The 17027-nt window shown below is 41.9% G+C and overlaps 1 protein-coding gene across 2 annotated transcripts in view; it reads left to right on the top strand.

Annotated features, from left to right (window-relative positions):
* CCDC170 (coiled-coil domain containing 170) overlaps positions 1-17027 on the top strand; it is a 149090-nt gene that overhangs the window by 88447 nt on the left and 43616 nt on the right. The window lies entirely within an intron of this gene.

Raw genomic sequence — 17027 nt, forward strand, 5'->3', positions numbered from 1 at the left:
CTGGCCATAAGCCCACTTAGGACTTCCCTGGCCTGAGGCCCTAATATTTGAGAAGAAAGGAATGTACACATATACAGTGCCTTGGAAAAGTATTCGGCCCCCTTGAACTTTGCGACCTTTTGCCACATTTCAGGCTTCAAACATAAAGATATAAAACTGTAATTTTTTGTGAAGAATCAACAACAAGTGGGACACAATCATGAAGTGGAACGAAATTTATTGGATATTTCAAACTTTGTTAACAAATAAAAAACTGAAAAATTGGGCGTGCAAAATTATTCAGCCCCTTTACTTTCAGTGCAGCAAACTCTCTCCAGAAGTTCAGTGAGGATCTCTGAATGATCCAATGTTGACCTAAATGACTAATGATGATAAATAGAATCCACCTGTGTGTAATCAAGTCTCCGTATAAATGCACCTGCACTGTGATAGGCTCAGAGGTCCGTTTAAAGCGCAGAGAGCATCTTGAAGAACAAGGAACACACCAGACAGGTCCGAGATACTGTTGTGGAGAAGTTTAAAGTCGGATTTGGATAGATTCTGGAAGAAAACCTGATGGAATCTGCAAAAGACCTGAGACTGGGATGGAGATTTGTCTTCCAACAAGACAATGATCCAAAACATAAAGCAAAATCTACAATGGAATGTTTCACAAATAAACATATCCAGGTGTTAGAATGGCCAAGTCAAAGTCCAGACCTGAATCCAATCAAGAATCTGTGGAAAGAACTGAAAACTGCTGTTCACAAATGCTCTTCATCCAACCTCACTGAGCTCGAGCTGTTTTGCAAGGAGGAATGGGCAAAAATTTCAGTCTCTCGATGTGCAAAACTGATAGAGACATACCCCAAGCGACTTACAGCTGTAATCGCAGCAAAAGGTGGCGCTACAAAGTATTAACTTAAGGGGGCTGAATAATTTTGCACGCCCAATTTTTCAGTTTTTTATTTGTTAACCACCTCAATACGGGCCCATAGTACATATACGTCCTGAGTTTAAAGCTAAATACCGGTGTTATGGCAGCAGATAGCTGCCATAACCCTGGTATTTTTTTAAACTGCAGGCGATGGGCTTTCCGATAAGGGTGGTCCCAGCAGCGGATTCGCCGCGAGATCACCCTCCGGGATGGCGGAAGGGGTGCCCCCCCCCTCCCGCTGCGTCCCTGTCCTTTTCCCCGCTTGCCGGACCCACCGGCAGCGGGGAAAACGATGGGGTCCCGGATCCTCACAGACAGGATGTCGAGTGAGGGCAAGCTTGCCCTCACTCGACTCTTTTGTCTTGAAGGACCGGAGCGACGGCAAACGTCGTTGCCGAGCAACCGGCTTAAAGGTCCCTTTTTTTTTTTTTAGTTATTTTTTTTTTTTTTTTCAACTTTATTAGTGTACTTGTGAGATCTGAGGACTTTTTGACCCCAGATCTCACAAAAAAGAGGTCCTGTCGTACCTATTTCTAATACAAGGAATGTTTACATTCCTTGTATTAGAAATAAAAATTATCAATTTTTTTTTTTAAAAACGGTGTAAAAATAAAAAATAATAAATAAAATAAATAGTAAAAAAAAAATAAAAATTAAAGCGTCCTGTCCCCGTTAGCTCGTGCGCAGAAGCGAACGCACACGGAAACCCCGCCCACATATGTAAACGGTGTTCAAACCACACATGTGAGGTATCGCCGCGATCGTTAGAGCGAGAGCAATAATTTGAGCCCTAGAACTCCTCTGTAATTCTAAGATGGCAACCTGTAGAAAGTGTCGCCTATGGGGATTTTTAAGTACCAAAGTTCGTCGCCATTCCGTGAGAGTGCGCAATTTTGAAGCATGACATGTTGGGTATCTATTTACTCGGCGTAACATTATCTTTCACATTATGGAAAAAAATTGGGCTAACTTTACTGGATTCTTATTTTTTAATTCAAAAAAGTGTTTTTTTTCCAAAAAAATTGCGTTTGGAAGACCGCTGCGCAAATACGGTGTGATAAAAAATATTACAATAATCTCCATTTTATTCTCTAGGGTCTCTGCTAAAAAAAATATATAATAATTGGGGGTTCTAAGTAGTTTTCTAGCAAAAACAACTGATTTTATCTTATAAACACCAAATGTCAAAAATAGGCTTAGTAGGCAAGTGGTTAAAAAAGTTTGAAATATCCAATAAATTTCGTTCCACTTCATGATTGTCCCACTTGTTGTCGATTCTTCACAAAACATTACAGTTTTATATCTTTATGTTTGAAGCCTGAAATGTGGCAAAAGGTCACAAAGTTCAAGGGGGCCGAATACTTTCACAAGGCACTGTAACATGTACTTTGCTGTAACTTCACAAGGATTTCCATGACATCTGACATCACACTCTCAGAATTTTACTGCGGCAATGTGGCTCTGCTGCACGAATCGACGTAGACCTACGTCAGTCGTGCACAGGCAGCTAGGGGGCGCCGATGCACGGGTCAGGTGGCTCCGATTGCCACCTGACTCCCACGATCGCTCCCCGCTGAGAGAGAAGGACGGTCAGCTGTTGTAAATACAGCTGACCGTTCTTCTCCCTGGAATGATCACAGAGCTCCTGTGATGCTTCTATATAGGATCAGAAGGTCTCTATGATCCCTTCACACGCCCCCCACAGTTAGACTCACTCCCCTAGGCTCACATTTAACCCATTGATCACCCACAATGTTAACCCCTTCCCTGCCAGTGTCATTATTACAGTAACAGTGCATATTTTTAACACTGATTACTGTAGTAATGTCACCTGTCCACCCAAAAGTGTCAAAAATGTCAGTTAGGGGTCCGATCTGTCCGCCACAATGTTGCAGTCCTGCTAAAAATCGCAGATCGCCATCATTATTAGTAAAAAAAACAATAAAAATGACATAAATCTTTCCCATAGTTAGTAGACGCGATAACTTTTGCGCAAACCAATCAAAATACTCTTATTGCGATTTTTTTTTACCAAAAACATGTAGCAAAAAACAAATTGGCCTAAAATGTTAAAACATTTTGATTTTTCAATTTTTTTTGAGAATGTTATATAGCAGAACTTGAAAAATATTGTTTTTTTTTCGGAATTGTCGCTCTTTTTTTTGTTTATAGCGCAAAAAATAAAAATCGCACAGGTGATCAAATACCACCAAAAGAAAGCTCTATTTGTGGGAAAATATTTTATTTAGGTGCAGCATCGTATGACTGCGCAATCGTCCGTTAAAGTAACGCAGTGCCGAATCGCAAAATATGGCCTGGGCATTAAGGGGGAAAATCCTCCGGTCCAGAAGTGGTTAAGGGCATTACAGATTTGGGACCACTTCTCTGTACACAGCATTAGCTTCTGTCACTTAGTCACAGGAGCAGAGGCTCAGGGTGTCAAGGTGCTTTTTTTAGTATACTTCCTTTAGTATAAAAGTCTCTCTCCCCTTGTCCCTTCTATAGCTCAGCCCACCTGCTCCCAGATGGCACACTCATTCCCAGGTTTATACCCACCTTGCCTGGGACTTGTGCCCTTGCAACAGGGCCCTTTTAAATCAATACTACAGGAGATTACATCGTAGGGGCTCTGGGGTGTCTGGCTCCTATGTCCTGTCTTTCAAGGGCTCCACCCTCTACTGGTATTTAGCCCTGGTTCACACTGATGCGATACGTAATTTGCAGCATTTCTGTGCGGTTTCCACACCGCATCAAATCGCACCCCGTTCATGCGAACCGCTGTGGGTGTGTATGTTAAGTTAACGACACTCCAAAATTGGTTCGCAAAACGCAGTGTGATTTGCAGAATTATATCACATGGGTGTGAACAGCCATGTGATCTGATTCTGGTGCGTAAAAAAAAGGGTCCTGCACAATTTTAGAGCGGATGCGCTGGGATTTGGGCAGAATGACTCAAGTCACACTGCTGCAGAATTGCATGTGATTTTAACAGGAATGCAGTGCAATTCCTATTCAAATCGCATGCGGTTCCCAAACTGCACCAGTGTGACCAGGCCTGATGTGAACACTAAACCTAATCCTTTACAGCACTACAGGAGGGATTTCTCTAAAAGGGGAGCTAACACCTAGTTACAGCTTTCCCCTCCTCTGCCTGGCTGACAGCTTTAGTGGGCGGGGCTGAGTGCTCCCACTGACGTCAGCTGGGGAGGAGGGGGGGAGAGAGAGCCGAGCTCTGAGATAAGGTATAATCTGCATTTTTTTTATATAGCACAGACACAGGGTTATATAACAGAGGGGATGGCATGATCATAGTATATGTATATAAACTGCTTACACAGACACGGAACCCAAAAATACAGTAAGCAACCAAGCGCTTAGTGAGGACACATACCTAAAACTGCATGGTATAAGATGCTGCTACTTAATGACAATAATATATAAAAAAACAGAATACATATAAATCAAAAATTATGATAAAATATTCCAGTAGCGCAAAAGGAGATGACAACCTCTCTCCACCTACCAAACAGTAAGTGTGACTATATATATATATAAAAATATAAAACAGTCCAAGTGCAAGGGGTCCTGCACATATAAAACCACCAAAGCAGCACAAAGATAAATAAATAAATAACAATAGTCCACATTGATGTATCTTTTGGGAAAATTGTAGGTGCAGATGTATTGGATCACCTCGACCACCACCACTGTGCTCTGAAGGGGGGAAAAGCAATGCGCACTCACCAGCTCCACAGGCCCAGTCACTCTCGTAACTGAGCAAACAAGCCAAACATCAACCACATCCACTAAGGACTCCGGGACAGGAACAATGGCATAGGATCAGTCAGGTTCAATAACATGTAGAGGGAAAAATAGAGCTCCACTAGTGTGATAACGTTTTAAACTCACTTTATTCCAGTATATAACAGATATTGCACTCACATGTATTCAGTTGAACATTAATTTATATTGGTCGCACTAAACGCACTTTAAGTATAAGGGTAGGCAAACACATTACCAACATTATCAAAGGTAAGAAAGAACATAGTGTGCCTGCCCATTTTAGATCACACCACCAACGTGATCCTAGTTGTCTCCAATTTTGGGGTATAGAGCGGGTTACACCATCTTGGAGAGGGGCCAATTGGGTGAGGGAATTGTGCAAGTGCAAAACTAAATGGATATTCCTGGCTCAATCCCTTAGCCCAATTGGCTTGAACATCGAACTGGACTTGAATTGTTTTATTAGTGACTCTTAAAGATATTTTTAGTTTTTAAAGCATTTTAATATATTTGATGTATATTTATATATCCCTATTTTTGGATATTTTACGGGTATTTTAGTATTTATTTATCTTTGTGCATGTTTGAGTTATCTGGAATGTCTGTCACATTGCGGATTATTTTATATGTAGAATTTCCTGAACTGTACTTTAGGGTATCTCATAATTTTTTGAGCTACCTCATATTTTCAATCGCTTTCATGCTCTGTTATTGTTTATTATTGCCGGGAATTTGGGCTGAATACCCCCCAGCATTTTATAAGTTAGCTGTATCAATAGCACTTTATATGCTTGTTGCACCTATATATTTCTTTTAGTGACAACAGGAATGCCTATGCTGTAAAGTGCAGCATATCTTATTGCGTTATACTATATGGTGTAGAGTTTACCTTTAATTTTAATAGGAATGCTTATGTTGTTAATTGCAGCATAGCCCATTGTGTTGTGCTTTATTCCTGTTTGAATGCTGTACTCAGCTGCCCGTTTTAATAAGTCCCCAAAGTATGGTAGCTGTTGAGCGGTATGAGTTTATGTAGCACAATCTATCTCTGTATTTGGGAGCGGGTGCGAGGGTAATGAGGCCGATGCCAACGGGAGTTGTGGTTGCTTGACAACCACGCCTGCTGAGTCTTGAGGCCGCTCGCAACAGGAAGCGCATGACCAATGGTGTATCACGTACATCACGACTCCGCCCGGAGGGGCGGGGAGTCGGAGGTATTTCTTTTGCTGCCTTACCGCCGTGGTCACGCCCCCGTGAGAAAGTCGGAAGTACGAAACGCGTTGGGGCGTGGCCAGGCGGCATAACCTCAATCTAGTGTACGAGGAGTCTGAACACCCGGAAGGCGCGCGGTCCACGGCGTGGAGTCTGGACACGGGTCCCGAAGGGTGCACACCTCCATTTTTATGCGGATGTTCAAATGAATACATGTGAGTGCAATATCTGTTATATACTGGAATAAAGTGAGTTTAAAACGTTATCACACTAGTGGAGCTCTATTTTTCCCTCTACATGTTATTGAACCTGACCGATCCTATGCCATTGTTCCTGTCCCGGAGTCCTTAGTGGATGTGGTTGATGTTTGGCTTGTTTGCTCATTTACGAGAGTGACTGGGCCTGTGGAGCTGGTGAGTGCGCATTGCTTCTCCCCCTTCAGAGCACAGTGGTGGTGGTCGAGGTGATCCAATACATCTGCACCTACAATTTTCCCAAAAGATACATCATTGTGGACTATTGTTATTTATTTATTTATCTTTGTGCTGCTTTGGTGGTTTTATATGTGCAGGACCCCTTGCACTGGGACTGTTTTATATTTTTATATATATATAGTCACACTTACTGTTTGGTAGGTGGAGAGAGGTTGTCATCTCCTTTTGCGCTACTGGAATATTTTATCATAATTTTTGATTTATATGTATTCTGTTTTTTTATATGATCATAGTATAGATATGAGAGCAGCAGGAGGGGAGGACCGGGAAGTGGACAGAGCTGACAGGCAGGGAGGGGGGAAGGAGGACAAAGGAGAGCAGAGAGGAGAACTGCGGATGATGGAGGCATGTAAACTGACCACGGTGTCAGGGTTTAGCAGCCATAATAAACCGTGGTCAGTGTACAGGGGGGAGGATATAACCAGGCAGGATCAGCCAGGTATTTCTGGTGATACAGGGGGCCAAATTACACAGCACAACCACTGTGCTGTATAACATGCTTTAAGGGAACGGGATTTTTAAGGTAACAAACCCTTTAATCGCTTACTGAGTATTCAGCTGCTTTATCTTTTAAACCATGCCTTTGTATCCATTCCTGGTACCCTGATCACTGTCCCAGGATTCTGGTTTCAGGAGTGCTCTTTTCCCTTTTAGCATCCTATTGAGCCACCCTTGCATGCAGGGGCTAGAGTTGTGTCTCTGTACACTGTGTGCATTAATAGAAACACACAGCCCCATAGCCTAGGATAGCAAAGCACTCCTCTTCTCAATTTTCCTCCCCCCTGTCTTCTCCAAGCTAACAGACTGGCTCTAAATGCACTGTCTACTGTTTCTAGTGACGACCAAAAGTTTAGGGAAGCAGCACTGAGCAGGATCCAACAGCATTGAAAGTTGAAAACTACAAGTGCTGGGATAAACATTTTAACAAATAGTTTACTGGGGAATTTTTATTTGATTGTAATTACTGTGTTAAACTAAAAATGTTGGGAGTTTAATACACTTGTAAACTCTAAGGTGACAGGTCCTCTTTAGGAAGCATTGACTTGTGGACTAACAAATATGATCTTCGTATACCGCTAGTTCCTTTATTTTTCATCCGCCTTGACATTTATGATATTTTAGGATTAAAAAAGAAGAACGATATCAGAAAACTATGCATTTCTGTCTAGTGTCCAGAAGATGGCAACATAGTATGTAAAATAAATACATGGTTTTGTATTTTATTTAAATGGCATTTATTTAGGGGTTTTAGTGTAAAAGAAAAGGTGAACTTTGCTTTGTAAACTCTGTTACTGCTGTAATGTCATAATAAGAGTGAGTATAATGATAGCGATGGTTGGAAAAACACCCCTATGCATGTACACAAGGAATCTTGGCACTACATTATTGTGCTCGGGGGCATTTCAATGGCCTTTAAAGATAGAGAGAGAAATTTCTGTATCCACAATAAGTATACACAGAGATCACAAGATCCTCATTTCCTCATGTAGCCTCGAGTCTGGGTGCACTTGTACCCCTAAGATAATTTCTACCTGAATCAATGAAGATAGTAATTAGACTTTCCCACTTGATTATGACCGTTCTGATCAGGTCGTTTTCACATGACCGTTCTGATCAGGTCTGCTTCTCAGTTTTTCAGGAGGACCTCATCGGATGATCCATTCACCCCTATGGACCAGCGAAGCTAAATGGACTTGTGTCTGTTTATACCCGCCTACCTCCAGTCCGATCTGGTCCTTTAAAAAAAAAAAAAAAAAATACATGGAAGGGGATCCATCCTTCTCCGTTTAGGCAGATTGGAGGGCAGTCGGGTGTAAATGGACAGTGGAGCCAACTTACACCCAGCAGCCCATAGAGCAGACACAAATCCATCATTTGACAGTTCTGCTCTGATCAGCATGGATTCAGCGGACAGATCCACCCCATGTGAAAGAGACATAAAGCAAACCTGTGGGCAATTCTTTTTTTTTTTTTTTTTTTATGGATACAGTGTGAAGAGAAAGATTATTACCCCTGTCTGGTTTTAGTGCTGTGGAAAACTCCATTGGAGAGATGTCCCCATTTCACTGTCCCAGACAGCCTTTTCCCCAGACAGGAAGGGAAGAAAATTTTCCCTCAGCTCTCTCTAACTGAGCCCTGTTCAGCAATTAAACCTGACATGGGTTCCAACCCTTGCCTGCTCTATCCAAAACTAGAAAACATGGTTTGATTGTAGACACATTTAAAAAAAACAAAATTTAAATATGACAAAATTTTAACATAAAAAACAACTCTAGAGCTTTGTATACAGTATATATAGATAGAGCTTGGAAGGATTCGTACCCCTGTCTGATTTTAGTGCTCTCCGAGATTTAATTGGAGAAAATCCCTTTCTTGCTGTCCCGAGGACAACCTTTTCACCAGGCAGTAGGGGATGGAAATTTTCCATCAACAGCATAGACAAATCTCTCTAAGTGAGCCCATACAGCATTGACACCTGACAGGGGTTCAAACCCTTTCCTGCTCTATTCAAGACCAGAAGAATAAAAATGTTATTTCCAGCAACAACTCATCTATGTGGTCTTTTATTAAACTCTCCAGTATCTTTAGCTAACAGGGCTATAGTTACTTGGCAAAGACTTTGATCCCTTTTTAAAAAGAGGCACCATATTGGCCCTATGCCAATCCAGCGGCTGCGGTACTATTCCAGTCCTTAACGAGTCCCTAAAAAAAAATGTTTTTCTGCTCTCTATGTTTGAATATGTTTCTATTTCCACATAAATCTGCCACTAGCAGACCCTTATGACCCCTTGTCAACGTTTGGCCTGTTTTGCTTGTGTAGAGTATAGTTTTCATATTTGCTTATTCTTTATTTGTGCAGAGATAACTTACTTACAATTTTCAAATACCTTCACCATTTCAGAAGTTTTAATCTCACCTGGAAGCAATCTGTACTGTACAGGTTTTTGGTGAAAATGCACCAATTACGTATCCAAAGTATAGATTGTTAGTTGCCCCTTGTATATTGATTAAAGGGAGGTATGGCAAGTAGATCAATCACTTTATACCTAACAAGGTAAAAATATGTAGCAGAAGCAAAAAACTACTAGTGCATAAAATAAAATAAAATAAAAAATCAAATGTATAGGTGTTGCTAAAATTGTGAAAGGCCAGGGGCAACTTGAAGAGGAAAATGCCAAATGCATGTGTGGCCACTTCATTGAATACAGTGTGTGGCTTAAAGGGGAATGGTTAAATAGTATGTGAGTCTATTCGAAGTATACACTACACATAGGTATATGTCCAGGCCTTGTATCCACACAATATGCATTCATTGCTGAGCCACAAGAGAGAATTTCAGACACACATAAACCTCCAGAAAAGTATATTGTTTTTTAAAATAAAGCCCTTCCTTTACAGTTTTCTTTACTAAACACAGAATGTAGATATAAAGCTAGTGCTTGAGTGAGGAGAATAGTTGAGAATGACTTGACATCCAGCAGCTGTTGAGACAATGAACACTTTGCTCAAGAGTATGTAATATACAGCTCAGTTTACTGAATGCAGTGTTCATTAGTATGTAGCATACAGAGTGCAGCAGTCAGATATATGTCTGGGATATGCACTGTGCAGAGTGGTCAGTTTAGTGCCCTCTTACATTAGTGGTCATTGTCACCTTACATTGGTGTAGCTAGGTGCCAGCTATGTTATAATCGAAACCAAGGGCACTGACAAGTGGGACTATGGATTGAGCCTTTCCCTCCCTAGTGCCCAGTATTCCAATAATTACATCACTTCCTGTCAGCAGAGCTAATCTCCTGAGAGACAGCAGAGGATCTTGGGATCTGTAGTCCTGCTGCCACCACACACTGTGCTTCTGAGTGCTGATTGAACTACACATCCCAGAAGGCTGGGCTAAAAAAAGAAAATGGTGGGAGAGCCTATATATTTGATTGCAATTAGCGGGCTTGCTCTTGGCCCTGGACTTCTTACAGATCGGTTTGGATGCCATTCTGCACACAGTGACGGTGTGCTAATTTGGTCCAGTCAGTTGCAGCCACATTCCAGGTGGCAGATCCGCAGTGCTGGTGCTGAGGCAGAGTGTAAAAGCCGTTCTTCAGCCTGAGACCGCCACAGCAGACCCTGATGTTGGTCGCTGAATCCACCACTTGGCCGGCCAGTCAAGTATCCGTTCCTTATCTCGGCGAGACTTCAGTGCTTTTGCATTATATCCTGTTCCCGAGGAGGCTGCCTTTATACCAGGACTGGTGAGCGGGTGGATGCCGATATCCTTTCAAACTGCCAGTCCACTATTTAGAGATACTGCATGCAGACACCATAATCTTGCCCCTTTAAAGGAACTGCTACCATTATTGCCTCATCTATTACCCTATCAGATACTTCAAACCCTTTAAGTATCACTATTACTCATAGGCCCCAACATGGTAGCGAAGATACCACCTTGCATTTTAATCCTGAACTGTCTCTATATTATTAGCAACGTTTGTAAATTTGCTTAAGGGGAACCATATCTTTTCACTGCTATAAAGCAGTTGTGTTGCTCAGTGCTCCAATGGTCCAGAGGGAGTTGACCTGTTTTTAAGTCTCTACCTCTTAAATCAGTGTTGCGTTTGAGTGCCCTATTTAAGTGCATTGGTTCAATTATACATCTATATACTGTGTCTTTCCATCTATAGTCAGCTATACACTATATTGTCAAAAGTATTGCGACGCCTGCCTTTACACACACATGAACTTTAATGGCATCCCAGTCTTAGTCTGTAGGGTTCAATATTGAGTTGGCCCACCCTTTGCAGTTATAACAGCTTCAACTCTTTTGGGAAAGCTTTCCACAAGGTTTAGGAGCGTGTCTATGGGAATGTTTGACCATTCTTCCAGAAGTGCATTTGTGAGGTCAGGCACTGATGTTGGACGAGAAGGCCTGACCCGAAGTCTCCGCTCTAATTCATACCAAAGGTGTTTTATCAGGTTGGGGTCAGGACTCTGTGCAGGCCAGTCAATTTCCTCCACCCCAAACGCGCTCATTAATTTCTTTATGGACCTTTCTTTGTGAACTGGTGCGCAGTCATGTTGGAACAGGAAGGGGTCATCCCCAAACTGTTCCCACAAAGTTGGGAGCATGAAATTGTCTGAAATGTCTTGGTATGCTGGCATCTTAAGAGTTCCCTTCACTGGAACTAAGGGGCCAAGCCCAACCCCTGAAAAACAACCCTACGCCATAATACCCCCTCCCCAAATGATTTGGACCAGTGCACAAAGCAGGGTCCATAAAGACATGGATGAGCGAGTTTGGGGTGGAGGAAGTTGACTAACCTCAACCCGTCAGACAACTAAGGGGCCAAGCCCAACCCCTGAAAAACAACCCTACGCCATAATACCCCCTCCCCAAATGATTTGGACCAGTGCACAAAGCAAGGTCCATAAAGACATAGATGAGCGAGTTTGGGGTGGAGGAAGTTGACTAACCTCAACCCGTCAGACAAAGACGGGGATGCCATTAAAGTTCACGTGCGTGTAAAGGCAGGCATCCCAATACTTTTGACAATATATTGTATATTCAGATTCATAATCACATAATTGCATTATTATTAGTTTGGTGTTATTGAACCAGTTGTTGTCATACCATCAAAGTGCTTCTTTATGGTTGATCTGTGAATTATTCATCTGCCACCCTGAACAATGTATTCAACGTCTTTCAATACAGTATTTGCTGTGATAAAATTGATTTGTGTCCTTCTAATTAGTTAAAGAAGTGTAATTGTCTGTACTGAGCGTGTCTGAACCTAAAGTGTCAGAAGGGCTGAGAGGCTTGCAAAGTCAGGGCAACAGCAGGGGACAAGCATCAACCAGCGGCCCCCATGGAGGTAATGCTACATTGGTATTCAGTGGTTAAATACCCCTCAAAGGTTATTGATCAATAATGAAGTGCCCCCTAATGTTGGTGGTAAGTGAGAGCTAATTGAATACCGTCATTAGTGTCAGTAGTTACCTACCTGAGATAGGAAAAGCTCAATGTATCCCTGCTGTTCTGCTTAGTGATGGTAGCTCCATGAATATGCAGATACTGTTAGGTAGGAGATCATACCATCCAGCAATACCTACATGCTGGTTGGGTCTTATTAGAGTTGTAGAATATGCCTCGGCTACCAGAGTCTAATGTTCCCCATGGCAATGGCTTTTAATCACATTTCCAATAGCCCAGGCTTAGAGGCAAGAGTGTAACCCAGACAAGAGTGTAAATGGATAAAATCAAGGGGGGTATCCTGCGCTTAATGATGAATAAGTAAAATATAATAAAATGACATAAAACAAATGACATAAAACAAAATAGCAGCTAGAACACTGGATTCATAGTAATCCCATTCATATTGTGTGTCAAGTAGTGCAGCGCTATAAGCAACAAAATTAATTATACTTAAAAAATTATATAAATTGATATACAATTATTAATGGTGCAATAAAAAATGAATCAATTGCACTAAGTCATAAGTCCATTCAGCATATAAAGATGGTGGAGAGTCCACTTAAGGGTGAAGATCCCAAGATGTGAAAAGCAATGGAAACAAACAGTCACCCGTGCGGATAGGCAAGATGGCAGCTTACCGCAATGAGTGGGCCTCCAAATTAATGGATGGGCCACTAAGAGCATAAGGTAATAACTCCTATGGACTGGGTTCTCTCCTCTGCATGAACGGACCAAGCTTCGCTAGACTGCATCAACCCCTCACTCGCTCATAGATCCAGAAACAACTCCGATATGTATGGCAATATGTAGAGGATAAAAGCATTCATAGCGTAATCCCGTTTGGCAATATAAAACAGCTTTATTTAAGGTTCTACTCACATGACAGTAGATCAACACAAACGAGTAACAAGTAAAAAGCGGCGTCCCGCTATAGTTGATACAAAGCCGGCGTCTCGGGGGCGTGGCAAGCGCGATGTCTGGAACCTCCCGACCGGTTTCGTCAGAGTGACGTCGTCAGGGGCGTGGTTACCGGACATCGCGGTCACGCCTTACAAATACCCCATGCAAGGATCATATCCGGAACCTCGTCCAATCACGGACGAAAAGGGCGGAAGTGATGAATCTGACCTCTGGCCGTTGAGGGCGGAAGTACATTGAAAAGACAGCAGCACCAAGGAGGACAAAAGATTCAGGACAAAGTAACTAATTAGCCATCCTCAATTAAACTAATCAAATAAGGGCAGCAGTAGTTACTTAAACAAATGATATAAAAAATATAAAAATTTACTTAGTATCGTATGAAGATAAAGCAGGACTAAATGTATACAAAAATTACCGATGTTAACAAGCGCCATCTAGTGGCCAAACAATATATTGTCATAAAAATCTAAATTATTGACTTAATAGAAAAAAAAGGAAAAAGATAAGGCCAAAGGGCAGATTACAGCACTTTTCCCTTTTTAACTCATAACCCTACATTTCAACCTGACAATAATCTCTAGCTGGTCGACAAAAACAAGAGTCAAAAAACCTAAAAAATACCACATAATAACAAAAAATATAAAAATAGAAGATTTATATTCATACGCAAATATTGAGTGGAATGGAGCATAATTGTGCTTTTCCCGTCTCGACAACATTTAACTGTTGTTGATGAAACAGTTAATGTCCCACTCAACATTAAGGCCATAAGGGACATAAGTTTTCAAAATATAAATCCACCGCGTCTCAGCGCGGGATAGCTCCCTTTTTGCATTTGCCCCTCGCCAATTAGGAGTAAATTTGTCAAAGGCCACAAATAACGTGTTACGGGGGTCTTTATGTCGACAGTGGTCGAAATGTTTCGACACACTGTGGCCAGGGAACTCTTTACGTATATTTGCCACATGCTCCCCCATACGGATTTGCATGTTTCTCAGGGTTCGTCCGATATATTGTTTCCCACATTTACATTGAAGTAGATACACTACATTCTGCGTTGAACAAGTTATGAAGGATTTAATCGGATATTCTCTCCCGGTGACATGGGACCTGATTGTTTCAATTTTTCTACCTTTAAACACATTAAGAGCACAGATATTACATCTCTTACAGGGGTAGAACCCTTTTAACTCCGGGAGGAACATGGGTCGCTCCGGTCTTTCTATGACGTTATGGGCCACCTGGTGTCGTAATGATGGAGCACCTCTAAAGATGACATTAGGTCGGTCTGGAAGGGCCGGGCCTAGTACTCTGTCATTCTTAATGACAGACCAATGTTTCTGCATGATTCTCTTGACCTCATAATGTTGTGTACTAAAAGAGGTCACAAAACAATTTTTGAAAGGTTGACTATCATTGGTTCTGGTACGTGGGGCAAGAAGATCAGACCTATTCATGTCTGCCACTTCCCTGATGGTATTATCAAGGGAGTCGGCCTGGTAACCCTTATCCAAAAATTTACTCTTGAGCTGTAAGGCCTGTGTAAAAAAAATGTCCAAATGAGTGCAATTTCGGCGTAGCCTCATGAATTGTCCTTTTGGGACAGCTTGTAACCATGATTTATGGTGACAGCTGTCCACTGGGATGAAGCTATTGCGGTCGGTTTGTTTAAAGAAGGTGGAAGTGACCAACCTATCTTCCTCGACCACCAGATTCAAATCCAGGAAATTAATACTGGTTGTACTACTGGTGCAGTCTAATTTGATACCTCTATTGTTCTCATTTAATGTGGACATGAACAGGTCAAGGGAACATTGATCACCGTCCCAGAGGAGGAGGATGTCGTCTATGTACCTACGCCACAGCACCAGCTGGGGCGGTCGGTCCTTATAGACGACATCCTCCTCCCACCTGGCCATGGGAGCATGTGGCAAATATACGTAAAGCGTTCCCTGGCCACAGTGTGTCGAAACATTTCGACCACTGTCGACATAAAGACCCCCGTAACACGTTATTTGTGGCCTTTGACAAATTTACTCCTAATTGGCGAGGGGCAAATGCAAAAAGGGAGCTATCCCGCGCTGAGACGCGGTGGATTTATATTTTGAAAACTTATGTCCCTTATGGCCTTAATGTTGAGTGGGACATTAACTGTTTCATCAACAACAGTTAAATGTTGTTGAGACGGGAAAAGCACAATTATGCTCCATTCCACTCAATATTTGCGTATGAATATAAATCTTCTATTTTTATATTTTTTGTTATTATGTGGTATTTTTTAGGTTTTTTGACTCTTGTTTTTGTCGACCAGCTAGAGATTATTGTCAGGTTGAAATGTAGGGTTATGAGTTAAAAAGGGAAAAGTGCTGTAATCTGCCCTTTGGCCTTATCTTTTTCCTTTTTTTTCTATTAAGTCAATAATTTTGATTTTTATGACAATATATTGTTTGGCCACTAGATGGCGCTTGTTAACATCGGTAATTTTTGTATACATTTAGTCCTGCTTTATCTTCATACGATACTAAGTAAATTTTTATATTTTTTATATCATTTGTTTAAGTAACTACTGCTGCCCTTATTTGATTAGTTTAATTGAGGATGGCTAATTAGTTACTTTGTCCTGAATCTTTTGTCCTCCTTGGTGCTGCTGTCTTTTCAATGTACTTCCGCCCTCAACGGCCAGAGGTCAGATTCATCACTTCCGCCCTTTTCGTCCGTGATTGGACGAGGTTTCGGATATGATCCTTGCATGGGGTATTTGTAAGGCGTGACCGCGATGTCCGGTAACCACGCCCCTGACGACGTCACTCTGACGAAACCGGTCGGGAGGTTCCGGACATCGCGCTTGCCACGCCCCCGAGACGCCGGCTTTGTATCAACTATAGGGGGACGCCGCTTTTTACTTGTTACTCGTTTGTGTTGATCTACTGTCATGTGAGTAGAACCTTAAATAAAGCTGTTTTATATTGCCAAACGGGATTACGCTATGAATGCTTTTATCCTCTACATATTGCCATACATATCGGAGTTATTTCTGGATCTATGAGCGAGTGAGGGGTTGATGCAGTCTAGCGAAGCTTGGTCCGTTCATGCAGAGGAGAGAACCCAGTCCATAGGAGTTATTACCTTATGCTCTTAGTGGCCCATCCATTAATTTGGAGGCCCACTCATTGCGGTAAGCTGCCATCTTGCCTATCCGCACGGGTGACTGTTTGTTTCCATTGCTTTTCACATCTTGGGATCTTCACCCTTAAGTGGACTCTCCACCATCTTTATATGCTGAATGGACTTATGACTTAGTGCAATTGATTCATTTTTTATTGCACCATTAATAATTGTATATCAATTTATATAATTTTTTAAGTATAATTAAGAGTGTAAATGGAAAACATGCCAGAGGTAATGAAAATTGTCAAAGTCAAAACCTATACCAGAGACCCAAACTATGTCATTCCAAATGGCAAAAGGAAACGTATGGACTCTGGTGCTCTTTTATAGGAAGGAGAACCAATCAGGGACATATTAGTTCTCACCAACATAGGTACATGATTGGCTCTGTGAGAATAAATGAAGCAAATGTGCATATGTTGGGACTGGAATACCACTGGATTATGGCAGGCACAAGACCCAGAGGAGCTCACGGCAAAGAAATCCACAGGAACAGGTGTGCAGGAAGTGACAGGGAGAACTGGGGGGACAGCCACCAAGGAACAAATGGAAAGACTTACAGAGGAAG

The sequence above is a fragment of the Pelophylax lessonae genome, assembly GCF_965119305.1.
Source record: "Pelophylax lessonae genome assembly, chromosome: 3".
Classification (NCBI taxonomy): Eukaryota; Metazoa; Chordata; class Amphibia; order Anura; family Ranidae; genus Pelophylax; species Pelophylax lessonae.